Source organism: Mytilus galloprovincialis, chromosome 13, assembly GCF_965363235.1.
Source record: "Mytilus galloprovincialis chromosome 13, xbMytGall1.hap1.1, whole genome shotgun sequence".
In the NCBI taxonomy this organism is placed as follows: domain Eukaryota; kingdom Metazoa; phylum Mollusca; class Bivalvia; order Mytilida; family Mytilidae; genus Mytilus; species Mytilus galloprovincialis.
The window spans coordinates 19,889,124-19,903,781 of NC_134850.1; positions in this window are offsets into that span (position 1 = coordinate 19,889,124).

The following is a 14,658-nucleotide window of genomic DNA, read 5'->3' on the forward strand; positions in this document are numbered from 1 at the left end:
TATTTCGTGGCTGTCAGATTTTATTAATGGAGGAAACCGGAGGGGCTTGAGAAAACCACGGATCAGAGAAAAGCAAACACAAAAATAGCAATATGATTATTGATATTTAAACATGTTTTATCTCCTACCACTTTTTATACATGTTTCATCACACCATAAATGTTTAATTTATATTTTAATGACTTTTTTAAATAATGTCCCACAATGCAAGACGTCGAAACTTTCGACATAATAAATATTTACCGCAGTTTCGGATAATGCATATATAATGTTCAATTGTTGCAAGATAAAAATTGTTTATATCACATTTAAAGACTATACTAAATATATAGAACAATAAACAAATGCCACAAAAATAGGAGGTTTAGCTAGCAAAAAAAACCAAGTTTAATCCACTACTTTCTTCAGAAAATACCACTACCAAGTCATAGATATGATAGTTGTTTATTTTTCCATTCGTTATGTTGGTTTATATACTAGTAGTTGAGAGGTGTTTTTTTCAGGTGTTATGGGCTTCCCCCTATTAAGATTTTACTCTGGTGTTCGTAATCTTTGGAAATATTTGTTACCAGACAAAAAATCTGAATAAAATACCAATACTATGTACTGATTGATTGATTTATTTTGTTTAATGTCATTTTTGCTATATCGTGACGTAGTAATATCGTGTTTTGTACTAGTTATTGCAATCGGCAATACTCGGGTGAATCCGGTACTCTCCGTCTATTCTTTAGATGAAGGTACGGAATCGTCCGAGTTGTGACGAATGAGAACTGAGACAATCGGCAATCATCGGGTGAGTCCACTACTCTCCGTCTATTCTTTAGATGAAGGTACGGAAACGGCCGAGTAGTGACCAATGAGAACTGAGACAATCGGCAATCATCGGGTGAGTCCACTACTCTCCGTCTATTCTTTAGATGAAGGTACGGAATCGTCCGAGTTGTGACGAATAGTGGTTATTGATAACAATGATATAACGCAATAACTAACCTGTGTACTTGCATGGTTTTATGAGAATAAACTATCTATCTATCTAAATGTCTGTGGGCTTTTTTTTTCTAAATCTTTAGTAAGAAGTTGTATTTAAAATATTTATCATATAATGAACTCAAAAAGGTTCATTTAAAATATATTATTTTGTAATAACAAATATCCAAAAGTCTTTTCATCAAAAAAATAAAAATGAAAATATCTGTGCGAAAATGTTTTGAGAAAATCGACCCAGACGTTGATGATTCTCTTCTAAACTAGATATTTTTTCATATGGAATAAAATTACAATGACGTAGTCACAAAGTAAAATCCAATAATAAGATTTTACGGAATTTTCAAGGTGGAAATCAAGTAATCAAAAGAGCTTTAGTATTTAAAGGATTAATAACCTTTCTTGATTTTAATCATCGTTTATAGGAGGGAAAAAAATGGTAAATAAGGTCCACGTTTGAGTTTACCAGAGATGAATTTAAAAATCGTTTAATTAAACCAGGTTAAACCCACCATTAAAATGTCCTGTATCAAGTCAGGAAAATGGTAGTTGTTATTTTATAGTTCGTTTCTGTGTTGCATTGTCGTTTTTTGTTTATTTGTTGCACTGCAGTGTTTCTGTTGTTTCGTTGTTTTCCTCTTATAGTTGATGTGTTTACCTCAGTTTTAGTTTGTAACCCAGATTTGTTTTCTCTCGATCGATTTATGACTTTCGAACAGCGGTATACTACTGTTGTCTTTATTTAATGCCTTAATTATTCACTTTTGTTACATGCTGGTCGTTCATATACTGTGGTTCCAGCATTAATGATGAAGGTATATCAAGATAATGCTTAAAATCCATCAAACTTATAAAGTCCTTATTTTTATTTGTAAAATGTTTCAGGAAGCAAGATAGATTTAAAAAAAAGTTCATCAATTAAAGTTAGTTTTGTATATCCAATATTTGCAAGATTTTGTTGTTTCGATACAAAACAATATAATTTCAAAAATGTTTTTAAAATTATGAAGGTATCACAGATCCATTATTTTGACATCCATTCTCGATGTTTTGTTATATGCTTGTAAAACAGAGTCAGTCAGACTTCAGTATTTATACTTTTGATTTAAAAGATACTTGTTTGCAGCAGGACTTCAAAGTTCTTGAATTAAGAGCAAAACTTCTCAAATTGTCAAAATGGGCATATTATTTCCAGATAACATCTTATAGATATGAGTATTGTAAAAGAGGGACAAAAGATACCAAAGGGACAGTCAAACTCGTAAGGTTTTATCAAAAAATATTTTAGCCACAAAATGTCTTTTACAAAGTTGTTATTGTGTGTAAAGTATCTTTTTTTGAATCATATCTGAAGTCTCCCATAAACTGTGTGTTAAAATTACTTTTTTGTTTCGACATTAAAGCGACACTTTTCTACACTAAATGTTCAACGTTCATTTGCAATTTAGAAACAAACAAAAAAACAAAGTATGTAATGCTTGACTGAGGGCTTCGCGCTAACAAACACAGTACATGCTGTATGTGCCTGTCCTAATCATCAGTCTGTTATCCATTGGTTGTCCTTGGTTCATGTTCATATTATGTCTATATATGTTGTATTTTTTTTTTTGTATGGTGTGTTCTAAATCGGGCCGCTAGTTTTCTTGTTTGAATTGTTCCACATTTTGTATAGCTAATTATAGTTGTGGTTATGCGGATTTTTTTTATTGTTGAAGGCCTTATAATGACATTTATTTGCTTACATCCACGTCATTTTGAGTCGGATAAATATTTGTCTCATTTGGCATGTTTGGGTCAATATCCCTAATGCGCCTCGAAATGAGGAACTCAAAACTTGTGTGTAAACAAAAGATCTATGTGTAGTGATATTAGACATGTTTTTAATTTTTTTTTTATAAATGACTAAAATTTACCATTTGTGGTGATTAGGAAAGTAGAGGAACATAGAATAAATGTGTAAAAACTATTGAGCTTTAAAATGTGTCCAAAGTATTTAATTTTCAAAGAACTTATTGTGTTAAAAAAGGGATTTTGTACCACGAGGAGCCGCATCACAAAAGGGTATGCTAATTTACGGAAAAAGTAATCTTACTTCGTACCCCGAAAATTTAATTACATATGTGAACACAGCTTCGAAACGAGCTATCATACATATCCAAGTTTACGATATCGATTGAGCTACATAAAAAAAGGTTTCATTACCGCCTATGGAAAAACAATTAAAGATATCGACTCATTTGCAGGCGAATCACATCTAATTATTTTCATCTTGTTTTGTTTTTTTAAGAAGAGAAAGAAAATAACGTGTATAAAGTGACTGTTCATACGAAACACGTTGTTGCCAGTGAGATATTAGAACTGGAATACTTAAATTTTATTTTGTGAGCATGTTTGATTCTTTTGACATGGTTGTCGGCTCAAACATTTCTATACGGATAATCTGAGTTAGCAAAGTGCATACTCAAAATTCTGCCAAAAAATGATCTCACAATACTTTTTGTATGCAAATGAAATATATTCATAAATTTTCCCCGATCTTGATTTGCACCTTTGCACGATAATTAAATAATAGGAGAATTTTTAGACTACATTTTAGCTTGAACATTGCTGTTACAGATGTTTGTTATTTTGTTATGTTATTTTTTTATAGTTCCTCTGGAAATGATATTTATTCAATAAAAAGTAAAAATACTGAACTCCGAGGAAAATTCCAAACGTAAAGTCCCTAATCAAATGGGAAAATCAAATGATAAAAGACATCAAACGAATGGATTACAACTGTCATATTCCCGACTAGGCACAGGCGTTTTCAAATGTAGAAAATGGTAGATTGAACCTGGTTTTATAGTGCTAAATCTCTCACTTGTATGACAGTCGCATCAAATTCCATTATATTAACAAAGACGTGTGAACAAAACAGACGTTATAGGTAAAATTATCAAAGGTTACAGCTGTCATCACTGTGTCACAATCTCAATTAGAACAAAAACAAACAAATATTTAACAAAGAAGCTCAAAAAGCATCAATCAAATTTAATAACCACATTCATTGCTGTACTAAGTTAGGAAAATGGTCATTTTTATATTATAGTTCGTTTCTGTGTGTGTTATATTTAAGTGTTGTGTTTCTGTTGTGTCTTAGTTCTCATCTTATATTTGATGTGTTTCCCCCAGTTTAAGTTTGTAACACGGATTTGTTGGTGGTTTTTTTTTCCTCAATCGATTTATGAATTCCGAACAGCGGTATACTACTGTTGCCTTTATTTACTTATGTATGTATTTCAAATCAAAAAGTTATATTCTTACCTTCATGCCTGGAATATTCCTTAATGAACATTTCATCTGGGAATTAAATGTTTAAAACAAACAACCTTATTTGTATAATAAAACATTTAAAATTTTATGTAATTAACTAAAAAAACATGAAACCTGCACGTTATAAATTTTCCTGAGTACGAAGCTAATTTTAGGATTTATCTTTCACAGAAACGCTCGAAGCTAAATACTTTAATTAAACCGTCATAAGAGATAGTTTATGATTATCCATTTGTTCATTTAATTTCAAATTAAATCCTCGATCGTGACCGCCTAGGCCTGGAAGCGACTGAAAATATGATAATTAGTTACACTGTTTCTTCCTTATATGGTCTTAGTCGAGAATTCGTGGAACTCTTACACTGCTGTTATGTAATCATTTTGAAAGTAATTCATTATCATTTGCGATGTTTGACACTGTTTTCTTTCTTCGTTCAGACATTAAACATGTTTCTAGCCAATGAAGAAGAAACAAAAACACAGCAATACGCACAGTAAAACTCAGTTTAACGAAGTTTGAATCCGATGTCAGAATAGGTAACAAAACAAACAAAACAGAAATTTAACATGACAATATTACATAAATTAACAAAGGACTACGAGCAGTTACTGATATGCCAGCTCCAGACCCTATTTTAACTGTTTGAAAGATTATGTCTTCTTTATATGAAATATCTAGCACAATCCCTTCAATTAGGGGTTTAGTATCATACCATCATAAAATATATGAGAGGAACATAACCCGTATCATACCAGCCACTGGTTGAAGAATGAATGTGTTTATGTCCGATGCAAAGACCCTGTAAGTGAATGAATATTGAAGCCAAAGTATGACATTTTTTATCACTGGCAACAATATTCCTTCTTCATAATTTTGCTTTAATGTCTTGTAAGCTTTTGAGGTAAATGCCGACATTTTGGTGCTTTGTAAAGAATATAATTATAAAAGATTAGATGTGAAATACCCGAATGTATAAGATGTCTATGTTTAAGCGAATTGTCTTATAACATAATAAAACTGAACATGAATACAAGGCAAGAATAAATGAATCAACTTAGGCAAATGCAAATTTAAAAGAATGACTATGACAATGTATGAGGACCTGTAAAATATAGTTTAAACCCATGTAAAAAGAAACAAACATTTAGTATACCAGCAGCAACCACTTAACTTGTCCCTTTTCCCATAAATGCATTATTTAGCAGGTGTCTGTCTTGGGTTTAAACCAGGTTGCCCAAATGAGAAATTATTTCCATTTGAGGTCAAGGTGACCTGAAACTTTGATAATCATAAGAAGGCCTAGATTATGCTATGTAAACACGACAAATGTCTGCATGTTAGGACAAGTTGTAATAGGATGATTTTCGTCACAAAAAAAAACAAAACCGACCTGATGATAAAACAAGCTGCTTAACAACATCTACCCTCATAATTAAAGGATATCATTTCAAATTAGCCCAGGTGTTCATAATAACTGAGTTCTAACTGTATTACGATTTATGTTCTCTGTACTATCATTAATAAATATCAATCATATTTGGAATCAACTTATCCCAGGAACCAGTAAGGCCAATGGTGTAATGCAAATGAAATTGTTCGTCATAAGGCTTCCAACCTAAATTATTACAACGCTTGACACCTTAGCGTTCAGCGTAAGATACTCCTATATTTGAGTAACTCGTAAAATCTTCCAGGATGAAGATTACAATAAATACTAGTATTTATTATATATATATTCAAGAGTCTATCTTAAATTGAGGGTAAATTTTATGGCCTTCCAAATACCTTTTCGATCCCTAACATCAATGAAGAGACATTTATTGTCGCAATCCGGATCTGGTGTACAAAAAAATATTGACACCTTATGTTTGTGGCATAACATCTTGGCCACAAGTTTATTGTTTTCTGTTTAGTATTAAATTTATATTAAGATCCATTTGTTACATCCTGTGATCAATTTTATTTGGCAATCGCCAATGGAAGTCAGCAGGGTTAAAGAACATCAGTTGTTCGACCTGTTAGTCAAATGCGTTTTGTTTGAATATACTTTTTCACTTTTTTGGTCTTTTAAGAAATGTTGTTTGTGTTGTATTTTGACCCTTCTACAACGAAATTTGTTTTACATGCACACGTATAAAAATTGCGGTTTTTATCCAACGCAATCATAGGTTTGAACGTAGTTTTCAATTTAGACTTGTTTATATTCTTTCGTTTGGGCTTGTATCATATTTTCCCTCCGGTTTATATGATCCGTTCATCTTATATTGACTCTTAAAATTCAAGAGTCTATCTTAAATTGAGGGTAAATTATATGGCCTTCCAAATACCTTTTCGATCCCTAATATCACTGAAGAGACATTTATTGTCGAAATCCGGATCTGGTGTACACAAAAATATTGACACCTTATGTTTGTGGCATAACATCGTGGCCACCAGTTTATTGTTTTCTGTTTGGTATTAAATTAATATTAAGATCCATTTTGTTACATCTTGTGATTATTTTTATTTGGCAATCGCCAATGGCAGTCAGCAGGGTTAAAGAACATCAGTTGTTCGACCTGTTAGTCAAATGCGTTTTGTTTAAATATACTTTTTCACTTTTTTTGGTCTTTTGGAAAATGTTGTTTGTGTATTTAGACCCTTCTACAACGAAATTTGTTTTACATTCACACGTATAAAAATTGCGGTTTTAATCCAACGCAATAATAGGTTTGAACGTAGTTTTCAATTTAGACTCGTTTATATATTTAGGTTATATTGCTTATTATTACAGTCTATGTTTCCTTTTCTTAACCGTTTTCATTTATTAAATAAATTTGTTGAAGATACCAATTTAAATTGCTTAATTTTTTGAGGGATGTATGAGTACCAAGCCACGTTCTTCTAGTTATACTTAGTCAAAAATTATTATTACATTTTAACGGCCGTTTGTTCGCGATGTTTAAATATTCAGACTCTGTTGTAGCTACTTTACTCTGTCAATTTCAAATATTTTAAAGTTTAGATCGTTCAGTGCTGTCTATTTGGTAATTTTACAGACGTTATCATGCTTATACATGTTATACCATCATAATTGTCGTTCCCGATAAAGTTATAGAATTGTGCTGGTTCAAATCACACATTATTATTTGTATTTAAAGCATATATGTGAGCTATCTGTTGTAATTAGCCATATAACCTATGTCATGTTTAACAATTTTTTAGAATGATGCAAGCGTCTTAACTGATGTTCGGTTTGACTTTTTTATTGTATGAATTTCAAGATTTAGTAAAAGTTTAATCTAAGAAGACTTAAAGATGATTCATTTAACATCATAATCTGACTGACGAAGGATATCTGTTATCCGAAATATTTCTAAATAATTACATTTATAGTTACCTTTTTTTGTAAATTGCCCATTTTAATGTGTACTAGTTTTTGCGTGTTCTGCCAATTCCCTTCCTACATGTATCTCCCCAAACCTGAGAGGTGTGGGGAGATACATGTAGGGTAAAAACATGTATGGTTTGGGCAAACAGAGATGTACAGTAGTTGTCGTTTGTCTAGTAATTTATACGTGTTTCTCGTTCCTCGTTTTTTTTTATATAGATTAGACCGTTGGTTTTCCCGTTTGAATGGTTTTACACTCGAAATTTTGGGGGACCTTTATAGTTTTTTGTTCGGTGTGAGCCAAGGCTCCGTGTTGAAGGCAGTACATTGACCTATAATGGTTTACTTTTATAAATTGTTATTTGGATGGAGAGTTGTCCCATTGGCACTCATACCACATCTTCCTATATCTATTCACTTCGATAAATTTTGTTCTTTATATTTTGTGGTACTTTTATTGCAATATCTGTTTTCGTGCTGTACATGCTGACATGTATATCTGATTTGGAATATTCAGATTATTTATTAGTGTTAGGGTTCTCAAATCATCTGATAATATGTATAGACAAAACCACATTTCAAAGTTTCACATGTTATATATATATATAAAATATCATAATTGTAACCATATTTTTAACAATTGTTTCTTATTTCTGACGCATCTCTAATACATTTGTATAAATAATACATTCAGTAATATTTTGTGGGTTTAAGTTTAGAAACTGAGAAATAATCATTACACAAATCTTTTAAATCTAAACCATAAGATTGGAAAACGTTTGCCTCATATCTTTATACATGTATTTGTTGTATGTTGTAAAAAAACACAAAAAAAATAGTATATATACATGATATATTTATAAAATAGTTCTTGAAAAACTGGTCATTATCGTGATATATGGACTGCCCACAGGACAGTGGCATTGACTAAGATAGTGATAATGACTGAGCCGAAGGTGAGGTCATTATCGCTGTCGCAGTCAATACCACTGCCATACGGGCAGTCCATGTATCACGATAATGACCAGTTTTTCAAGAACTATTATGTTTATTTCATTGAGAAACCATGTTTTGGAAAATTCTCATAAATTAAAAATGCCTACAGCGAACTCGAGTAGTTGTACGATTTCTATGGCAAAGAGTGAGGACCAGTCGTTGTAATGCACTTTTTGTTATAGATACTGATATTGTTATTGTAGGGCCTGTGCAACAGTCTGTCATACTTTTCACACGATCTTCATCCTTGACCTTAAACCAAATATTCATATGTGCTTGTCAATAAAGCACTGTTAATCCAGTATTTCAAACAACATTATTTTTAGATTAAAACCTTGCTGTATTAAGAAGTGTTTATAATTTTAAAATTTTGTATTTTCATTTTTATCAATATTTTTTGGTTTTTCAATATTAACTTCAGTTTCGTCTTTGGCCCATTCTTGAACGTCTCCACTTGCCAAGCATCCATAAACAACAATTCCAAAAAGGCATACTCCAGCACACACATAGAACATGTTCCTCCACTCTTCAGCTGTATCCTACAAAATAAATTACTGTGAATGTCACCCCTATTACTAAAAAGTATTACACATTACTATAATCTTATATAGACTTTCTCAGTCTTTTCATAGGTGACTATGTGGTATGGGCTTTGCTCATTGTTGAAGGCCGTACGGTGATCTATAGTTGTTAATTTCTGTGTCATTTTGGTTTCTTGTGGACAGTTGTCTCATTGGTAATCATACCACATCTTCTTTTTATATTTCTCAGTTTGTAGATAAGTTGAACGTCTTTATATGTATATATGCACTCTTTATCGAATCCAGAAACCTCTAAACAAATACTGAACATTTCTTCAAGTTTGATTCTTAAAGATGTACATTAAACGACGGTTACAAAAAATAGAATATTCGTTCATTGTGCGTTAATTTGTGTTACTACGTTTTTTGATTGAGTAAAGCCATTCCAATTGATATTTTATAGTGTGTCTTTCTATGTTGTAATGTTATACTTATGTTTCAGAAAAGGGAGAAGGTTTGGTAATATTAAAATGTTTAGTCCCGCTGCAATTGGTTGCACCTGTCCTAAGTCAGGAATCTGATGTTCAGTGGTTGTCGTCTTTTACGTGGTTTATAAATGTTTCTCGATTCTCGTTTTTATATAGATTAGACCGTTGGTTTTCCCGTTTGAATGGTTTTACACGAGTAATTTATGGGGCCCTTTATAGCTTGCTGTTCGGTGTGAGCCAAAGCTCCTTGTTGAAGACCGTACCTTGACCTAATAATGGTTTACTTTTATAAATTGCGACTAGGATGAGGAGTTGTCTCATTGACACTCATACCACATCTTCCTATATATATAGGCGAAAAATTAAAGTTATAAGACTGCTAAACATATATAGTTACACCATTGCAATGGAAGGGGTCTATGCACGATCCGCATGTTGACATTCACTGTTGCATTTTTGTTTTGGGTATAATGAATATGACTTTATTTGTAGTATCCTTTATAACAGTCGAAAAACTAGTTGACATACATTTTTGTGTGTGTTTGTTACTTTTACATGTTTTATGAAAAACAGTTTTGAGTAGTGTAGTATTTTTGTGCAATTAATTGAAAAAAATATTGTCCAAGCGAAGAGTGTATAAAGTTTGTATATTTAAATGGACGTATAATTTACATTTCCGCAGATAACTGTCTTTTCAAATTAAAATTACTAACAATACAATAACAATCAAAACCAATGAGTAAACAAAGACTCAAAAATCCAAAGGACATTTACATCAACAGTTATAAATGATAAATAAGAAACAACACCAACTCCACTAAAAACCGGGAGTGAAATCAGGTGCTCCGGAAGAATAGGCATTTCCTGAACCGTATACGGCACCGTCGTGTTATTTCTTTGTTCAGTTCGGTAATGATGGAAATGAATTAAATGTTGTCACTTCAAACAATTTCGATCAAAACTCAATTAATTTACATACACATATCTACAATGCAAACTATAATTTGGTATCAAATAATTTCGTTATATATACTATATTTGTCTTTTCGAAGACCATCTCGTGTGTTTGATACGGATATTTATTGTCAATGATTGAAATATTTTCTCCAGTTCTATTGGTAACTTCGGATTGTCTGGTCTTTTCCGCTAGGCTAGTAATAACTGTATTGATGTGTTCATTATAATGACAGTTTACTAAAAACTAGTTTACTAGTTGACTAGAAATTGTCCTCAGTTGAAACTAGCCAATTATAGTTATTTATCTAGCACTGATCATAAAATTGCCAAAAGCATTTGGAATACACGTATCAACTTATCGAACATCAGTATTTCTTCCTTTTTGTTGTTTATCATATATAAGTGTAATCACATAACTTACATTTGGTGTTAAAATACTTGTAACAATTGGGGCCACCATGCCAGGTACAGTAGCTAGTGTATTGGTCAGCCCAAATAAGGTGCCTGCATACCTGCAGGTACATGTAAACTTTGTTACCGAAAACAATCACTTGCAACGTTAACATTTATTTACTTGTAAAACTTATGCTTTGTCAATTATTGATTTGATCTTGGATTAAAATAAGATTAAAATTTTAGGATCGATAAATTATCAATTTTGTTTAAGAGGGCGACAGATACCAAATGAGCTTTCAAACTCATAAGTCAAAAATAAACTGACAACGCCACGGCTTAAAGATCACATTTAAACAACAGTACACATAGCACAGATGCTAAAGTGAAAACTTGAGGCATAATTGGTTACCGATGTTCAAATTTCATAAATCTATTGAGAAGATATAAATGAAGCACTGTAAATTTACAGAAAAAACTCTGATCTCTAAATTTTATTATTCATGTGAAAGCAGATATTTTTTGTTTTCTTTAACTGTTGCGGATGCAGATATTTTGCATTTTTGAAAGCGACAGTCTGAACATTTTTATACAAGAGAAATGTCGATACACAATTTTCGTACTTACTTTTGACCTATATCGATATTGTTAACAAGGCATCCAGCATTGTGAAAACCAGCAAAAAGGAATGCTAAAGACAATAAAACAACAGCAATTTCACGATCTTCGCATGATGTGAAACCAGTTCCTATAAGAAACACTCCGCTTCCAACAAAACCTGATAAAATAACGCAAATATGAGATTGACAGGAATTATTTTGATTATCATTATTTATATAACTACTCATAATTTGTTCTTGTCATTTACTATATGCATACCACACAAAAACACGAGTTGTATATGTTAGCGGCAATAAGTGAAATTAGGCATTAAGCTTAAATCCTAGGCAATAAGCTAACGTCTAGGCATTAAGTTATTGCCTGAAATTTTCAGGCATTAAGCTATTTACCTGAAATCTGGTGATGATTATTCATCCTATTGCCGAACATGATTTTAGGCAATTAGTGAAATCTGGTGTTTTTAGTGATTTATCTTGAAATAAAGTATTCTCTTTAATAATTATATTCTTAATACTAATATACGTTTATCTGACAAATCATCAAATTTTAGTACTTTTAAAACAGAATTAACTCATACTTTTTTGTGGAAGTACAAAAAATAAAAAAAGATTTAAAAAAGTGATTGTATCCCATAAAAAGGGGAGATTCTATATAATCCTTATAATAATTATTTGAAAATGTTTACACTTCACTGGTCCAGCGGGTTTGAACTGGTCAAAAGTAGACAAAATTAAGATATGATTTTTTGCTCATACCAATTTTTTGGATAAGTAAATTTTCTTTGTTAAAATATTTGTTAAATACCCTCAGGCCATCTTGTCTTTTTCACTTCTTAATCTGGATTATTCGCATTAAGTGACACCATGTCTTTTGAGGAAAACTTTCTTGAATCTTTGAGGTCTAAATTCGAATCAGGGAAAACAAGGAGCATATACCCTAGAGTAAAGTACCATGATCTTTTGGCAAAGATTAAACTTTTGGAATCATCAGAAAAGAAAGTGACAAAAGATTACTACAATTTAAGAAGGTACGACATTTTTAACATTGGTGATTTTGAGAGCTTGATAACTAAAGTCAGCGAGAATGACGAGGGAAATTTAAAAATTTGTGTCTTCCTAGAGGAACTCTATGGTATTTTGGAAAAGGCACATAAAGAAACCGGTCATGGCGGCAGAGATCGCATGATAAAACAACTAAATAATGGATATGCTAACATTTCCCGTGATGCAATTGAATTTTTTCTGTCACTTTGTGAAAATTGCAATATGAAAAAAAAACATATAGGGAAAGGAGTAGTAGTGAAATTGTATCTAAAGACTTTAACAGTGGAGGACAAGTTGATTTGATGGATTTTAAATCAAACCTAGATGGAAACTATAAATTTATTATGGTATTTCAAGACCACCTTACAAAATTTTGTAACATTAAAGCCCTTACCTCAAAATGTGCATCAGAGGTGGCTTTTAATCTAATTGATATTTTTACAATTTTTGGTGCACCCCATATACTGCAAAGTGACAATGGTCAGGAATTCACAGCTGGTCATATCCGAGTTAAATTAATGTGGCCAGAACTTGTTATCGTTCATTGGAAACCGAGACATCCCCAATCACAGGGTAGCATTGAGCGATCGAATGGAGATATTCATGACATGTAAACTGCATGGCTGAGGGACAATGAATCAACAAAGTCTAGGAACATTTGGAATAAATGAGATGGGAATTTGTAAACAAAGTTTAATTCTGGAAGAGGAAATTAATTGTGAAACAACTTTAAGTGTACGTGAGGCAGCAACCCATCAGTCATTATCTGGAGGTCAATGATTTTTCAAATATTCTTGTAAATCTAAATGTTTAAATAACCGGTGCAAATGCAAGGAAAACTGGAGAAAGTGCAATAGTCGGTGCCACAGTTCGACAACTTGTGATAACAAATGATTTTAACACAAATTTGTATCAAGTTTTCATGTTTTATAAGTAATAATAGATGATTTTAATATAAAAACATATTTTATCTATGATTTTATTTCCAGTAGATGACATTTTAAACTTCAGTTCTCGTAATTTTACTTTGTAACAAATGTATAATTTTTATTTAATTGAATAAATGTCTTTTATTTACTCGCATTTATATTTTAGGCATTGAGCTTAATGCCTGGACACATTTTTCAGGATTTAAGCTTAAATCCTAGGATTTAAGACTAATGCCTTACATCATTTAGGCATTAGACTTAATGCCTAGGCGTTAACTTATTGCCTAGGATTTAAGCTTAATGCCTAATTTTACTTATTGCCGCTAACATATATATATATGATTAACCCCTAACGTGCATTTAAATCGCAATAGCGTTTTGTGTTAAACTGTTTCTTAATTCTTGTCTATTGTTTTTATGTAAGGTAATTCATTAGCAGCGGAAGTGTTTCATACTAAACAAAAGCGCACGGTCAACGCTTCACCACTCCAAAAATGATAAAACGAAGCATTCAATTCTTATACCTGTGTAATTACATTTTTATGCTACAACCATTAAATGAAATGCTACATAAAGTATCTTGTTTCTCTTTTTATTAATTGTTGTTACTTTGTTCAGGGAAAAAATATAATAAAAATACTAAACTGTAAGGCAAATTCAAAAACGGGAAAGCCCATCAAAACTGACAAAATCAACGGAACAGGTTGAAAACAGTTGCCGTATATCAACTTCCAAGCAAGGACCGAAGCTCATAAACTCGGCAATCAACGCAGGACTTCGTGAATGTCCGGAGAGCCGACAATCTTGCTTCGGAAGTTGGCCGTATATGTGATCTAGTAAAGTGCTTTCTTGAATGAAGCATTTTTATTGAGAAATGAAATTGAATTTTGGAACGCCTCTCGATCAAAAGTACCATTTTTTATGAAACATAATTATTCCTTAATAAAATCCCGTTCACATACAAAAGTAGTATTAAAAGTTATGATTACTTTATATATATTACTTTTTACCTATACAGGAACATAAGGTTCTTATTA